General features: G+C 42.0%; 1 long non-coding RNA gene across 1 annotated transcript in view; it reads right to left on the bottom strand.

Annotated features, from left to right (window-relative positions):
* The window catches only part of LOC132539958 (uncharacterized), a 417,285-nt gene that overhangs the window by 74,457 nt on the left and 324,347 nt on the right, over positions 1–18,481 (bottom strand). The gene's annotated exons all lie outside the window — the stretch shown is intronic.

Consider the following 18,481-nt stretch of genomic DNA (forward strand, 5'->3'; position numbering starts at 1 on the left):
CCTCCTGAAGGCGGAAGATTCTTGAATGATGAAACTGCACGTGTCTCTATCTCTGACACGGGTCCTGGGTCAGGTTGATGGGTTAACTTCATTTTATTTACTTGAAGTTTGGGAGCTGCTCTCTGCTCTGATCCGACTTTTTTTTTTTTTTTTTTTTTTTTTGCCTCCAGGGTTATGACTGGGACTTGGTGCCTGCACTAGGAATCCACTGCTCCTGGAGGCCAGTTTTTACCTTTTGTTGCCCTTGTTGTTTATCATTGTTATTGTTATTATTGCTGTCATTGTTGGATGAGACAGAGAGAAATGGAGAGAGGAGGGGAAAACAGAGGTGGGGAGAGAAAGATAGGCACCTGCAGACCTGCTTCACCGCCTGTGAAGTGACTCCCCTGCAGGTGGGGAGCTGGGGGCTCGAACCCAGATTCTTATGATGGCCCCTGTGCTTTATGCCATGTGTGCTTAACCCATTGTGCCACTGCCCAGCCTCCCTGATCCAACTTTTAAAAACTATTCTCAACTCTGACACCATCTTCCCAGACAATATATTTGTTGACCTCCATGTTAGCTATCAAAGTCAAGCAAAAACTATGAAGATCAGGAGCCGGGCGGTAGCACAGTGGGTTAAACACACATGGCGCAAAGGACAAGGACCGGCTTAAAGATCCCCGTTCAAGTCCCCGGCTCCCTACCTGCAGGGGAGCCGCTTCACAAGCGGTGAAGCAGGTCTGCAGGTGTCTGTCTTTCTCTCCCCCTCTCTGTCTTCCCCTCCTCTCTCCATTTCTCTCTGTCCTATCCAACAATGATGACATCAATAACAACAACAATAATAACTAAAACAACAATAAAAAAAACAAGGGAAACAAAAGGGAAAATAAATACATATTTTAAAAACTTAAAAGAAAAAAAAAACCCTATGAAAATCATGGGCCCCTAGGAACATGCATGCAGTAGTCTTCCTTCCTAGCTTCTTTCTGCCCCAAGATCCCTATTCTCATCTGCTCTATTCCTACTTTTTGTTCCTGTTTATTATTTTGTCCTGCCTTATTTCTTCCCACCCTTCAGCCACCAAGTTGCTACTATGATTCCATCTTGATCTCTCTTTCCAAACTCATGCTTCTTTATTGTTTTGATAATAACTATACATGGTGGGAGAGACAGCATAATGGTTAAGCAAGCAGACTCTCGTACCTGAGGCTCTCAGGTCCCAGGTTCAGTCCCCACATCACCATAAGTCAGATCTGAGCATTGCACTGGTTAAAAAAAACTTTTTAAATTAAAAATAAAATAAATTTTAAAATAACTATGCATATTTAGGCTCCATGACTGGATGATTTAATGTGCTATTGCCTAATTAAATGACAACTAAAGAGGAACTAATCAGCACATCAGATGAGCGGCTACAAAGGCTGCAGTCTGTATGTCCAGTGGGATACTACTCAGCTCTTAAAATGAGCTTCTTTGTGTCGTCTTAGAGGGAGCTTGAAGACATCGTGTTAAGTGAGATCAGCCAAAAAGAGAAGGAAAAATACCAAATGATCTAATTTATTGGCAAGACTCAATAAATAGGAACAGGAAGGAAGAACACAGAGTGAAATGTGGACTAGGCATGGTGCATTGGATCTGAGCAAAGGACTCTGGGGAAGGAAGGGGAGGGGGCAGCAGAGAACATGGGGGTCCTGGTGCAAGATGAAACAGTGCCCAGAACTTGGTGAATACCCTGTGGATCACTAACTACCTCTCTGGAAAAAAAAAAAGATGTATATTTTAGAGTTCCTATTTCACATCTCTTCAAAATATTACACCATTCACACCACCAATGTGCCAATATCCAACAACATCTTCTCTCTTTGATAATGTTTATTATGATAGCTGAAAGGGCTGTCTCCTTGTAGCCAGTTTACTGGGGAGGGGGGAAATTCATGATTTACCTCTAGGATGGGGCTCACTTACCTGCATGCTTCTCTCAATTCACACCAAATGATACTGCATCCACTGATCCCAACTTAATCAATGTAATGAGTGCCACCTCAGCATGCTTCACTTCAGACTGTGTCCAGAGATGTAAGGCATGGAATGTCAACCTTTAAGCCTCATTACTCAGGTGAGACCTTTCCTTTTTCATAGGATTCTCTAATTCCATTTCAGGTGGTTCACTTCCTAACAAATCCCCAACACCTAATATGGGAAAGGTGTATAATTATTGTTGACTGTAAACCCCATCAATTTGATGTGATCTGGGGCCCATATTTAGCTTAGGAGCCTATGTGACCTCTGCATCCCTGTAGATCTGAGCTCACACTCTGTGGCCATGAGTAGGAACGTTCCAAGCTGCCATAATATCAGGACCCATCTTCCTCAGGTGTAGCATAGAGTATGTTGTCCATTCTCCCTTCGAAAGATGGAACATTCTCTACCACTGTTGAGCCTAGTTGAGGGCAAGGTCCTACGGGGACCCGCAGAGGGGTCTATTGTGTTGTTCCTGATATAGATGACTGGTAACAATTGAGAGAGGGATTTACCCCATCAGCTAGGGCCCTATTTGGGGAGTCCTGAGATTCCCAAACAGACAAGATGGGCCTAGACTTCAAATAAATCCCAATCTCCATTGTTATAAGTAAAATTTTATAAAAGAAAATATATATTATATATATAATTTATATATATTTATTATTATATACACACATAGTGATAGAAATAATATCCAATACACATCTGTGATCTTGGGAGAACCACTGTAGTTTCCAGTGGAGGGGATGGGGACACAGAACTCTGGTTATGGGAATGGTGTGGAATTGTCACCCTGTTATCTTGCAATTTTATGTCAATATTAAATTCCTCATAAAAAATGCAGCCTGTGTTAGGTGAGCTGAGCGTCGACTCTCATGAAGACCCTGGGGCTCTGAGTCAGGTGATTCAGAGTGGGGCTGAGTCTGACATACTAATGTCACCTCAACTTCACCTGTAAGAAGGAAGGACATGGGGGTCGGGCGGTAGCGCAGCGGGTTAAAAGCAGGTGGCACAAAGTGCAAGGACCAGCAGAAGGATCCCACTTTGAGCCCCCAGCTCTCCGTCTGCAGGGGAGTTGCTTCACAGGTGGTAAAGTAGGTCTGCAGGTGTCTATCTTTCTCTCCTCCTCTCTGTCTTCCCTTCCTCTCTCCATTTCTCTCTGTCCTACCCAACAACAACAGCATTAATAACAACAATAACAATAATGACAACAAGAGCAACAAAAATGGGGGGAAAAAATAGCCTCCAGGAGCAGTGGATTTGCAGTGCTGGCACCAAATCTTAGCAATAACCTTGAAGGCAAAAAAAAAAAAAAAAAGGAAGGACATTTGGAAGTAGCGATAGGTGGGTTTGACTTAGAGAAAGCAGGACCACAGAAAAAGAGGGCCAATATATAAATATTGATAGTTATAGAAATAATATACTATTCCAAGCTTTGGGTCCATGATTGCTCAACAATTTGTTTGGTTTTGTATGTTAACTCTCTTTTCAGTCACCAGGTTCCAGATGTCATCAGGATGCTGGCCAAGCTTCCCTGGACTGAAGACCCCACCAATGTGTCCTGGAGCTCAGCTTCCCCAGAGACCCACCGTACTAGGGAAAGAGAGAGGCAGACTGGGAGTATGGACCGAACAGTCAATGCCCATGTTCAGCGGGGAAGCTGGGCTTCATGCCGGATTCTCGTATCGCCAAGCTGCACATTAAGCTCATGCGAGGCCGAGGCATGGTGTAGATGGAAAACAGATGATACCGTTTTTGCAGTGCTAGGGATTAGTCACCATTTTTTACAGTAATCAGATATCAGAGACATGTCTTTCATGAGTGTTTCCTCAAGGATGTCGAACTTTGATGTCTGAGTTGCATAGCAGATGTCATCGGAGTAGATGAACTTCCTTGAAGAAGTTTCTGGGAGGTCATTGATGTAAATATTAAATAGCGTAGGAGCCAGAACAGAGCCCTGGGGGAGGCCACTTGAGACAAGTCTCCATCTGCTAGACTTGTCACCCAGATGCACCTGGAATCTTCTGTTTTGGAGAAGAATCGATATAGTGTTGGCCACCCATGGAGGCAGGCATCTTGAGATCTTGACTAGGAGACCATGGTGCCAGACCGTGTCATAGGCTGCTGTGAGATCAACAAAGACAGCACCCATCTTTAAATTCTTCTGGAATCCATTTTCAATGTAAGTTGAGAGGGCCAGGGCTTGTTCGCAGGTAGATCTTCCTGGGCAGAAACCAGCTTGGGCGGGTGATAGGAATTTCTCTGTAAGATGAGAAATACGTGACAGAAGCAGCCTCTCAAGGAGTTTGTAACACATGGAAAGGAGAGAAATTGGTCTATAGCTGGCGGCCAGTGTTGGGTCTTTCTTTGGTTTCAAAACCGCTATTATCTTCGCACGACGCCAAACTTTGGGCATAGACTCAGATTCCAAGATGTGGGACAGGAAGGAAGCAAGCCACTTCTTTGCCGCGGGACCCAGGTTAAGAATGAGTTCTGGGGTGATGTTATCATAGCCAGCAGCTGTTCCCGGTTTAACCCTCTTCAAAGCGTCTTCCAGTTCAGACAGTGTAAAGGGAAAGAGTTTGGGAGATGGACAAGATAACCGGAAGTGGGATGACCACTCGTGGGAAATTTCTCTTTTCCAGACTGGGTCGATCTTAGCACGTCCAACTTGAGTTAGGTGACTGGCCACTGAGTTTGGAGATACGGGAGGATGGGAGAAAGGAGGGGGTTGGCTACAGGCACCCAGTCTGTGAAGAAGCTTCCAGGCCTTTCTACTTGAGTGGGTGAAGTTCAGACTTTCCGTGAGTTGTTGCCAGTGGGCTTGGCGTGCTGCATCCAGGGAGGCAATGAGATGGTCAGCCACATCTGGGTCTCCCGACTCATCATACTGCTTTAGTAGTTGCTCGCATTTAGCATCAAGACAAGGCGTATAGTTAGCATGTCTCCCACGAGGAATGGCTTGGGAAGCTGCTTTGAAGATGGCTTGGCGGAAGCGCCTGTAGGAATCTTTAGAGGGGATAGAGTTAATTGGAATTGCAGGAATAGATTTGTTGGTAAGATCACTGAACAGACGCCAGTTTGCTTTCCAAAAATTCCATCTTAGTTACTTCGAGCACAGAATCAGGGGGAGCTGGAGACCAATGTGGATGATAGCTGGGCGGTGATGACTGTGCGGGAAGATCTTGAGAACTTGTCTTGTAGCGGGAAAGGCTTGGCCGTTGACTGTGCTAATCCAGCACAGGTCGGGTGACGAGTCTTTACTCCATCTAGCACTGTGAAAAGAGCCTGGCTGTTTGGGATCGTATAATAGGGAGAGGTCATTCGCTGAAGCCCAGTCGGCTAAGATAGAGCCGTCAGCATGAGTGGAGGAATATCCCCAGTCTTGGTGATGACTATTAAAGTCTCCAACGTAAACGGCTGGGTGATTCGGGCTAGGCAGGACCTCATTATCCCATGAGGCACTGGGAGGCTTATATACGTTGACGAGCTGAATAGTTCCAATAGTAATGGAGTCATAGAAGGTCGAAGAGGCCGTATGGTAAACATCCACAAGACACGATTTGGCGTAAATGGCTCGGCCGTGTTTAGGATGGAGATTATAGCATATTAAATCGAATCCACTGATGGTGAATCGAGCAGCTTCATTGACTGCTATATGTGTTTCTTGTAGGCAGATAACATCTGCCTGATGCTGTATTGACCAATAAGAATGCGTTTGGCAAAGGACAGCCCCTCAACATTAAGTTGGAATTGAATCCGGCATGAAGCCCAGCCAGTCTATCTTGGCGTTACTCTCGATCGCACTCTGTCATTTCACAAACATCTCATAAAAACTGCAGCAAAGGTGGGCACGAGGAATAACATCATTGCAAGACTGGCCAGCTCCTCATGGGGCGCAAGCGCTTCCATACTACGATCATCCTCTCTGGCATTATGCTATTCCACTGCAGAATACTGTGCCCCAGGATGGTTCCGTAGCCCCCATGTCCACTTGGTCGATTCCAAATTATATTCCTCCATGAGGATCATTTCTGGAACCATCCGTTCCACCCCGGTTCCATGGCTGCCAGTTCTTAGCAACATCACCCCACCAGATATTCGTCAGGATGTGGCATCATCTAAGTTCATTTCCCACGTCTACGCTCGACCGGACCTGCCAATATACGCGGATATCTTTGCCCACCCTGTCCAACGCTTGACGTCTCGTCACCCAATCTGGTCCCCTACGCCTACACTGAACTTCTCTGTTCCAGACTCTTGGAAACAGAGTTGGCAGTCAGCTGAGGTAAAGAACAAACACCTCATCACAGACCCCTGCAAGCGTCAACCCGGCTTTGACCCAGCACATTATGATTGGGCCCTCCTCAATCGCTATAGAACAGGCCATGGCCAGTGCGCCGCTATGTTCCATCGCTGGGGAGCCAGAGACGACCTGAACTGCCCCTGCAGCTCCAGACAGACTATGACCCACATAGTCAACGCCTGCCACCTCTCCAGATTCAAAGGAGGTCTCGAAACTTTACATCAGGCTCAACCTGACGTTGTTGACTGGCTACGGAAGAAGGGCAAACGCTAGAAGAAGAAGCGGGGAAGCAATTACAGAAGCCAGACCTTCCACCTTCTACAACCCACAATGACCCTGGGTCCTATGGTTTTGTTAATTAATCCTTTCTTAAATAATAATAAAAAAAAGAAATAATAGCCAACGGCTGTCTCTTTTACAGCCCCTCTTCCTCAGGCCTGGTCACTACTAGGCCATCCCAACATCCAGGGCCCTAGTCAGGGAGTCCTGGGATTCCCACACAGACATGATGGGCCTAGACCTCTAACAGATCCCTCTCGACACTGTCACTGGTCATCTCCATCAGGATCAACATAATGGACCCTCTAGTGGGTCTCTACAGGACCTGGCCCTCAATGTGAATCAACAGTAGTAAGGACTGTTCCATTCTCCGAAGGAAGCCTAGACAACATACTCTACCTACCACCTGAGGAAGATAGGTCCTAAAATAAGTGCAGCCTGGAATGTTCCTAGCCATGACCACAGAATACAAACTCAAACCTACCGGGATGCAGAGGTTACACAGGCTGAATATTCCTGTGCTGAATATCGGCCCCAGATCAAATCGATAGGGTTTAAAGTCATTAATATTTATACACTTTCCCCATATTTGGGAGATACTCTCTTCCCTGATCCAGCTTTCTAGTCCTTTTTCCAACTATGACACCATCTCCCCAGACAATAACTTGGGTACAACTGCATATTAGATGTCAGACTCAGGAAATGATAGATTTTAAAATAAATAAAATTTAAAAAGATAGGGATGGACATTAATTAATCCTCAGAGAATCAGTCAATCAAGAGGACTTAATAACTATTAACATCTATGCACCTAATGAGAAGCCACCTAAATACATCAAACATCTACTCAAAGAGCTACAGCAATATATTAACAGCAGCACAGTCATAGTAGGGGACTTCAACACCCCACTCTCTCAACTTGACAGATCATCCAGGCAGAAAATCAATAAAGAAATGAGGGAGCTAAATGAGGGGATAGATAAACTAGAACATTTTCAGAGTCATTCATCCCAAGAAGCTGGAATACACATTCTACTTAAGTCCACATGGGTCATTCTCAAGGATAGACCATATGTTAGGCCACAAAGACAGCATCAGCCAATTCAAGAGCATTGAAATCATCCCAAGCATCTTCTCAGACCACAGTGGAATTAAACTAACACTTAACAATCAACAAAAGATTAGTAATAGTCCCAAAATATGGAAGCTAAACAGTGCACTACTTAACAACTACTGGGTCAAAGAGGAAATCAAGGATGAAATCAAAAGGTTTCGAGAGTTCAATGAAAATGAAGACACAAGCTATCAAAATATTTGCAACACAGCTAAGGCAGTTCTGAAGAGGAAGCTCATAGCCATACAAGCACACATTAGGAAACAAGAAAGAGCACAAATAAACAGCCTGATTGCACATCTTAAAGACCTAGAAGAAGAAGAACAAAGGAACCCTAAAACAACCAGAAGGACAGAAATCACTAAAGTTAGGGCAGAAATAAATAACATTGAAAATAAGAAAACCATACAAAAGATCAATGAAAGTAAATGTTGGTTCTTCAAAAGAGTGAACAAAATCAACAAACCTTTAGCCAGACTCACAAAACAAAAAAGGGAGAAGACCCAAATAAATCAGACTGTAAATGAAAGAGGAGATATCACAACAGACATTGCAGAAATTCAACATATCCTGCGAGGCTTCTATGAACAACTATATGCCACCAAGCTAGAGAACCTGGAAGAAATGGACGATTGATTGCCTAGATATCTACAAACTTCCAAGATTAAATAAAAAGTAACTAGATAACATCAACAGGCCAATCACAGCCAACAAAATTGAAACAGTTATCACAAAACTTCCCAAGAATAAAAGTCCAGGACCAGATGGTTTTACAAATGAATTCTACAAAACCTTCAAAGAAGAACTAATACCTCGGGGAGGTAATATGGCGACGGCCTGAGAAGTCGCTAACAGCGAGTGCTCTGATAGCATCGTCGGCAAAGGTAGGATTTTCTGCCTTTAGCAGGCCAGTCAATAAGGGGGGGGGGGCACCAAAGAAGTTATTACAGTTTAATTTGGGTTAACAATTAGAGCAAAGGTGACACGGACTAGCGGGGCGCCAGAATTCCCAGGCGGCGCCAGGCAAGGCGAGTGCGCCGGGCATTGTCCTCCGCCCGCCCGGGAAGGCGGCTCCTCCGCCGGTTGCAGAGCGCGGCGGGCAGAGGACCCGGAGAGAGCACTTTAGCTCGGGGGCTGCCTCTTGGGAGTTGCCAGGGTCCACCGCGACCCTGAGGGTGGATCCAAAGACTTCTTGAGTATAGCTCTCATTGGATCAAAGGACTTGGAGCTAGTTTTCATTTTTGAGAAATCCTTTAAAAAAGTCTGGAGGGCGGGGTTTCCCGGAAGATGGCGCCCGGAGAAGCAGAAGCGGCCAGCCTTTGAGCTCCGGACACATCTCGTGTAAACAATAGGATTTTCTGCCTTTAGCAGGCCATCCAATAAGGGGCCATAACGGTCATACCAAGGATGTTTCTATAACTTAATTTGGGTTAAGAATTAGAGTAGGGGAAAAAAATTCTTTTTTCTTCCTTTTAATTTTCAAGCATACATCCTTCCCGCCGCCCCCCCTCCCCCCATAAGCAGTGCCTGGGACCAGCTACTAGCAGGATACCCCATACCACCAAACAGGGTTTTTTTTTTTTTTTTTTTTTTTTTTTTTTTTTTTTTGTTAATTCACTGATACACATTTGGGAAGTTCCTCGCACTGCTCTTTAATTACAACTCTTCTTCCTATCTTCTCCCTTTTCTCTCTCTTATCTCTCTCAATCTCTCTCTCTTTTTTTTTTTTTTTTAATCTTGTCATACACTTCTTTCTTCTTTGACTTTCTGAATTTGTGAATTACTTTGGGGAAGAAATCTGACCCAGAGTGGACTCTCTATGTGTGTATCTCTGCTCTAGTTCCCTTTACACTCTTGTTACCCTTAGAATATACACTGGATAGTAAATTTGCATAACTGTCTATTCTTGCTATCCTCTCTTCCTTTTCTCTTTCTTCACTGGGATTTGGTTACTATTTTTTCACGGACTGGAGAAATTGTTTGGCTAACTGGTAACGATTAAACTCCTTCAATACTTACTTCAGTTGCTACGGTTATTCCGGAGGTTGGTGAGTGCAATTGTCATAAAGGTATTTAGTACAGTGTTACTTGTGCTCAAAACACAACAACTGAGGAACAACAGAACATTAAAAAAAAAAAAAAGAGAGAAACACATAAATTAAAAAAAATGGGTAGATTAAAAACAAATAAAACTGCTACCCCAATGAATGAAGACAAGAGCCCAGAAGAAACCACAAATCAGTCAGAAGTAACCATAGATAAGAAAAGTATGCAAGCAATAATAAACTTATTAATCACAGAAATGAAAACAACATTGGAGGAAAGAAATGGCAGTATTAGGGAAACAACAGTTGAGACCCCCAAGGAAAATACTGATTATCTTGAGACAATTAGAGAACTGAAAGCTGAAATAGCTGTAATGAAGAAAGAAGCTGAGGCAAGGGAAAGCAGACTAACAGAAGCAGAAAACAGAATTAGTCAGACAGAGGATGAGTTAGAGAAAACTAAGAAAGAGGTGAAAGAGCTTAAAAAGAGATTGAGAGACACTGAAAACAACAACAGAGACATATGGGATGATCTCAAAAGAAGTAACATTCGTATAATTGGCCTGCCAGAGGAAGAAAGAGAGGAAGGGGAAGCAAACATCCTAGAGGAAATAATACAAGAAAATTTCCCAGACCTGAATAACAGAAAGGATATCAAGGTGCAAGAGGCCCAGAGAGTACCAAACAGAATCAACCCAGACCTGAAAACACCAAGACACATCATAGTCACAATGAGAAGAAGTAAGGATAAAGAAAGGATCCTAAAGGCTGCAAGAGAGAAACAAAAAGTCACATACAGGGGAAAACCCATAAGACTTTCTGCAGATTTTTCAACTCAAACTCTAAAAGCCAGAAGGGAGTGGCAAGATATCTATCGAGCCCTGAATGAAAAAGGGTTTCAACCAAGGATTATATATCCTGCTAGACTTTCATTCAAGCTAGATGGAGGGATCAAAACCTTCTTAGACAAACAACAGTTAAAGGAGGCAACTATCACCAAGCCGGCCCTGAAAGAGGTATTAAAAGACCTCTTATAAACAAGAACATCACTATAATACTTGTAATATATCAGAGCAAACAAATTGTTTTTTAGAACAATGGCACTACAATACATTAAATCCATAATATCAATAAATGTCAATGGCTTAAACTCACCCATCAAAAGGCACAGGGTGGGGGGATGGATCAGAAAACATAACCCAACCATATACTGCTTGCAAGAATCCCATCTGTCACAACAAGATAAACACAGACTTAAAGTGAAAGGATGGAAAACTATCATACAGGCTAACGGTCCACAAAAAAGGGCAGGAACAGCCATTCTCATCTCAGACACGATAGATTTTAAATTAAATAAAGTAATAAAAGATAGGCAAGGACATTACATAATGATAAGAGGATCAATCAGCCAAGAAGACTTAACAATTATTAACATCTATGCACCCAACGAGGGACCATCTAAATACATTAAACACCTATTGAAAGAATTTCAAAAATACATCAATAGTAATACAATAATAGTGGGAGACTTCAATACCCCACTCTCACACTTAGACAGATCAACAAAGAAGAGAACCAATAAAGATATAAGAGAATTGAATGAAGAGATTGACAGACTAGACCTCTTGGACATTTTCAGACTCCTCCACCCCAAAAAACTGGAATACACCTTCTTTTCAAATCCACACAACACATACTCAAGGATAGACCACATGTTAGGTCACAAAGACAGCATCAATAAATTCAAGAGCATTGAAATCATCCCAAGTATCTTCTCAGACCACAGTGGAGTAAAACTAACTTTTAACAACAAACAGAAAATTATTAAAAGACATAGAATTTGGAAACTAAACAACATGCTCCTTAAGAACCACTGGGTCAGACACTCACTCAAACAGGAAATTCAAATGTTCCTGGAAACTAATGAAAATGAAGACACAACCTATCAAAATATTTGGGACACAGCTAAAGCAGTACTGAGAGGGAAACTTATAGCTATACAATCACATATTAAACACCAAGAAGAAGCCCAAATGAACGAACTTACTACACACCTCAAGGACTTAGAGGAAGAGGAACAAAGGAACCCTAAAGCAACCAGAAGGACAGAAATCACTAAAGTTAGAGCAGAAATAAACAACATCGAAAATAAAAGAACCATACAAAAGATCAATGAAGCCAAATGTTGGTTCTTTGAAAGATTAAACAAAATTGACAAACCCCTAGCCAGACTCACCAAACAAAAAAGAGAGAAGACTCAAATTAATAGAATTGTCAACGATACAGGAGATATCACAACTGACACCACAGAAATCCAGAGAATTCTGCGAAACTTCTATAAAGAACTATATGCCACCAAGCTAGAGAATCTGGAAGAAATGGAACAATTCCTAGAAACCTATGCACTTCCAAAACTGAACCAAGAAGAACTACAAAATCTAAATGCACCAATCACAGACAAAGAAATTGAAACCGTTATTAAGAATCTCCCCAACAACAAAAGTCCTGGACCAGATGGCTTCACAAACGAATTCTACAAAACTTTCAGGAAACAGTTAATACCCATACTTCTTAAGCTATTCCATAAGATTGAAGAAACAGGAATACTCCCTTCCACCTTTTATGAAGCCAACATCACCCTGATACCAAAAGCTGATAGGGACAGAACAAAAAAGGAAAACTACAGACCAATATCTCTGATGAACATAGATGCCAAAATATTAAACAAGATCTTGGCCAACCGGATACAGCAACACATCAAAAAGATTGTTCATCATGACCAAGTGGGATTCATCCCAGGAATGCAAGGCTGGTTCAACATCCGTAAATCAATCAATGTCATTCATCACATCAATAAAAGCAAAGCCAAAAACCACATGATTATCTCAATAGATGCAGAGAAAGCCTTTGACAAAATCCAACACCCATTCATGCTCAAAACTCTACAAAAAATGGGAATAGATGGGAAATTCCTCAAGATAGTGGAGTCTATATATAGCAAACCTACAGCCAACATCATACTCAATGGAGAGAAACTGAAAGCATTCCCCCTCAGATCAGGGACTAGACAGGGCTGCCCACTGTCACCGTTACTCTTCAACATAGTATTGGAAGTTCTTGCCATAGCAATCAGGCAAGAGAAAGAAATCAAAGGGATACAGATTGGAAGGGAAGAAGTCAAGCTCTCACTATTTGCAGATGATATGATAGTATACATAGAAAGACCTAAAGAATCCAGTAGAAAATTACTGGAAGTTGTTAGGCAATATAGCAAGGTATCAGGCTACAAAATCAATGTACAAAAATCAGTGGCATTTCTTTATGCAAACACTAAATCTGAAGAAGAAGACATCCAGAAATCACTCCCATTCACTGTTTCAGCAAAATCAATCAAATACCTAGGAATAAAGTTGACCAAAGAAGTGAAAGACTTGTATGCTGAAAACTTTGAGTCGCTACTCAAGGAGATAGAAACTGATACCAAGAAATGGAAAGATATCCCATGCTCATGGATTGGAAGAATAAATATCATCAAAATGAACATTCTCCCCAGAGCCATATACAAATTTAATGCAATACCCATCAAAGTTCCACCAAGCTTCTTTAAGAGAATAGAACGAACACTACAATCATTTATCTGGAACCTGAAAACACCTAGAATTGCCAAAACCATCTTGAGGAAAAGAAACAGAAATGGAGGCATCACACTCCCAGACCTTAAACTATATTATAAAGCCATCATCATCAAAACAGCATGGTACTGGAACAAAAATAGGCACACAGACCAGTGGAACAGAATTGAAAGCCCAGAAGTAAATCCCAACACCTATGGGCATCTAATCTTTGATAAGGGGGCCCAAAGGATTAAATGGAAGAAGGAGGCTCTCTTCAATAAATGGTGCTGGGAAAACTGGGTTGAAACATGCAGAAGAATGAAATTGAACCACTTTATCTCACCAGAAACAAAAATCAACTCCAAATGGATCAAAGACCTAGATGTCAGACCAGAAACAATCAAATACTTAGAGGAAAACATTGGTAAAACACTTTCCCATCTACACCTCAAGGATATCTTTGATGAATCAAACCCAATTGCAAGGAAGACCAAAGTAGAAACAAACCAATGGGACTACATCAAATTGAAAAGCTTCTGCACATCCAAAGAAACAATTAAACAAACAGAGAGACCCCTCACAGAATGGGAGAAGATCTTCACATGCCAGACATCAGACAAGAAACTAATCACCAAAATATATAAAGAGCTCAGCAAACTTAGCCACAAAAAAGCAAATGACCCCATCCAAAAATGGGCAGAGGAAATGAACAAAACACTCACCACAGAGGAGATCCAAAAGGCTAACAAACATATGAAAAACTGCTCTAGGTCACTGATTGTCAGAGAAATGCAAATTAAGACAACACTAAGATACCACCTCACTCCTGTAAGAATGGCATACATCAAAAAGGACAGCAGCAACAAATGCTGGAGAGGATGTGGGGACAGAGGAACCCTTTTACATTGCTGGTGGGAATGTAAATTGGTACAGCCTCTGTGGAGAGCAGTCTGGAAAACCCTCAGAAGGCTAGACATGGACCTTCCATATGACCCAATAATTCCTCTCCTGGGGTTATACCCCAAGGACTCCATAACACCCAACCAAAAAGAGGTGTGTACTCCTATGTTCATAGCAGCACAATTCATAATAGCTAAAACCTGGAAGCAACCCAGGTGCCCAACAACAGATGAATGGCTGAGAAAGCTGTGGTATATATACACAATGGAATACTATGCAGCTATCAAGAACAATGAACCCACCTTCTCTGACCCATCTTGGACAGAGCTAGAAGGAATTATGTTAAGTGAACTGAGTCAGAAAGTTAAAGATGAGTATGGGATGATCCCACTCATCAACAGAAGCTGACTTAGAAGATCTGAAAGGGAAACTAAAAGCAGGACCTGATCAAATTGTAAGTAGGGCACCAAAGAAAAAACCCAGTGGTGAGGGGTAGACATATAGCTTTCTGGGCCAGTGGGGGGTGGGAATGGGCGGGAGGGATGGGTCACGGTCCTTTGGTGATGGGAATGGTGTTTATGTACACTCCTAGCAAAATTTAGACATATAAATCAGTAGTTAATTAATATGAGAGGGGGAAATCAATTGTATGTCTCAAAGGTTCTCAGGAGACAAACTGAATCTTTTTAATAGATAGGCTACGTATTTGATATGCGGACTCTCTCAAAAGCCTAGACCAAGTAGATTGGAGGCTTCCAATAGCACAGCTATATACAAGATACTGGGTACTGTACAGCAAACCATAACAAAGGGACTTTTCAAAGTTAACCCAATTAACAAATAATGTGATGATAATATTAACTATTGATTGTCTTTTTGAACCCTAAGACAGCAGGAACCTCACATCTTCACTATAGAGCCCCTACTTCCCCCAGTCCTGGCACCCATGGATAGGGCTCACTTTCCCGTATGCTTCTCCCAATCCATACCAAATAATATTGCATCCGCCGATCACAACCTAACCAAAGCAACGATTGCCATCTCAACATGCTTCACCTCAGAGTGTATCCAGAGACTTCACGTGTGGAATGACAACCCTTCAGCTTCATTACTCGGGTGAGACCTTTCCTTTTATAGTACACTCTAATTTCATCTCAGGTAGTTCACTTTCTAACAAAGTCCCATAACCTAGACATACACCAGTTTCTGTGAGAGAGAGCGTATGCGCACACGTATCCATAAACTACTGCAAAATATATACCTGAAAGCAGGATTACACTAGAGTTTGCAGTGAGTACCTCCCCAACACTTCCTCTCCACTATTCCAATCTTGGGATCCATGTTTGCTCAACAAATTGTTTGGCTTTGTATGTTAACTCTCATTTCAATCACCAGGTTCCAGATGCCACCAGGATGCTGGCTAGGCTTCCCTGGATTGAAGACCCCACCAATGTGTCCTGGAGCTCAGCTTCCCCAGAGACACACCTTACTAGGGAAAGAGAGAGGCAGACTGGGAGTATGGACCGACCAGTCAACGCCCATGTTCAGCGGGGAAGCAATTACAGAAGCCAGACCCTCTACCTTCTGCAACCCTCAACGACCCTGGGTCCATGCTCCCAGAGGGCTAGAGAATGGGAAGGCTATCATGGGAGAGGGTGGGTTATGGGGATTGGGTGGTGGGAATTGTGTGGAGTTGTACCCCTCCTACCTTATGCTTTTGTTCACTAATCCTTTCTTAAATTAAAAATTTAAATAAAAAAAAAAAAAAAGAAGAACTAATACCTCTACTTTTAAAAGTCTTCCAGAAGATTGAAGACACTGGAATACTCCCTTCCAGATTCCATGAAGCCAATATTGCTCTGGTACCAAAAGCAGACAGGGACACAACCAAAAAAAGATAACTACAGACCAATATTTCTGATGAACATAGATGCGAAAATACTGAACAAAATTCTAGACAGATACAGCAGTATATTTAAAAGATTGTTAATCATGACCAAGTGAGGTTTATCTCAGGGATGCAAGTTTGGTTTAATATATACCTCAATGTGATCCACCACATCAATAAGATCAAGACCAAAAACTATATGGTTATATTAATAGATTACAGAGGAAGCCTTTGACAAAATACAACATCCCTTTATGATCAAATTGCTACAAAAAAATGGGAATAGATGGAAAATTCCTGAAAATAGTGGAGTCTATACATAGCAAAACTATAGCCAACGTCATACTCAATGATGAAAAACTGGAAGCATATCCCCTCAGATCAGGTACTAGACAGGGCTGCTCACTATCACCATTACTATTCAACATAGTGTTGGAAGTTCTTGCCATAGCAATCAGGCAGAAGCAAGGAATTAAAGGCATACAGATTGGAAGAAAAGAAGTCAAACTCTCCCTATTTGCATATGACATGATAGTATACATAGAAAAGCCTAAGGAATCCAGCAGGAAGCTTTTAGAAATCATCAGGAGGCAATATAGTAAGGTGTCAGGCAACAAAATTAACATTCAAAAGTCAGTGGCATTCCTCTATGCAAACACTAAGAAGAATAAGAAATCCAGAAATCAATCCCTTTTACTATAGCTACAAACACAATAAAATATCTAGGAATAAACCTAACCAAAGAAGTGAAAAACTTGTATACTGAAAATTATGAGTCACTACTCAATGAACTAGAAAAAGATGCAAGGAAGTGGAAGGATATTCATGTTCATGGGTTGGAAGAATTAACGTCATTAAAATGAGTATACTACCCAGAGCCATATACAAATTGAATGCTATCCCCATCAAGATCCCAACCACATTTTTAGGAGAATAGAACAAATGCTACAAATGTTTATTTGGAACCAGAGAAGACCTAGAATTGCCAAAAACAGTCTTTCTTGAGAAGAAAGAACAGAACTGGAGGCATCACACTCCCAGATCTCAAATTGTATTATGGGGCCATTGTCATCAAAATTGCTTGGTACTGGAACATGAATAGACACACTGACCAGTGGAATAGAATTGAGAGCCCAGAAATAAGCCCCCACACCTATGGACATCTAATCTTTGACAAATGTGCCCAGACTATTAAATGGGAAAAACAGTCTCTTCAACAAATGGTGTTGGAAAAAAATGGGCTGAAACAAGCAGAAGAATGAAACTAAACCACTGTACTTCACAAACACAAAAGTAAATTCCAAGTGAATCAAAGACCTAGATGTTAGACCAGAAACTAGCAGATATTTAGAGGAAAATATTGGGAAAACTCTTTTCCACATAAATTTTAAAGACATCTTCAGTGATACCCAATTACAAAGAAGACTAAGGCAAGTATAAACCTATGGGACTACATCAAGTTAAAAAGCTTCTGCACAGCAAAATAAACCACTACCCAAACCAAGAGACCCTCACAGAATGAGAGAAGATCTTTACATGTCATACATCAGACAAAAGTTTAATAACCAAAAGATATAAAGAGCTTGCCAAACTCATAAAAAAAATGAACTCATCCAAAAATGGGGGAGGACATGGACAGAATATTCACCACAGAAAAGATCTAGAAGACCAAGAAACACATGAAAAAATGCTCCAAGTCTCTGATTGTCAGAGAAATGCAAATCAAGACAACAATGAGATATCACTTCACTCCTGTGAGAATTTCATCAGAAAAGGTAACAGCAGCAAATGCTGGAGAGGGTGTGGGGTCAAAGGAACCCTCCTGCACTGCTGGTGGGAATGTCAGTTGGTCCAACCTCTGTGGAGAGCAGTCTGGAGAACTCTCAGAAGGCTATACATGGACCTACCCTACCTACCCTATAATGCTACAATTCCTTTCCTGGGGATAGATCCTAAGGAACCCAACACACCCATCCAAAAAGATGTGTATACACATATGTTCTTAGCAGCACAATTTGTAAAGTCAAAACCTGGATGCAACCCAGGTGTCCAAGGGAATACTACTCAGCTATTAAAAATAGTGATTTCACCATTTTCAGCCCATCTTGGATGGAGCTTGAAGAAATCATGTTAAGTGGGAGTCGGGCTGTAGTGCAGCGGGCTAAGCGCAGGTGGCGCAAAGCACAAGGACTGGCATAAGGATCCCAGTTCGAACACCGGCTCCCCATGGTGCAGAGGAGTCGCTTCACAGGCAGTGAAGCAGGTCTGCAGGTGTCTATCTTTCTCTCCTCCTCTCTGTCTTCCCCTCCCTCTCTCCATTTCTCTCTGTCC

This window comes from Erinaceus europaeus, chromosome 8 (assembly GCF_950295315.1).
Source record: "Erinaceus europaeus chromosome 8, mEriEur2.1, whole genome shotgun sequence".
Classification (NCBI taxonomy): Eukaryota; Metazoa; Chordata; class Mammalia; order Eulipotyphla; family Erinaceidae; genus Erinaceus; species Erinaceus europaeus.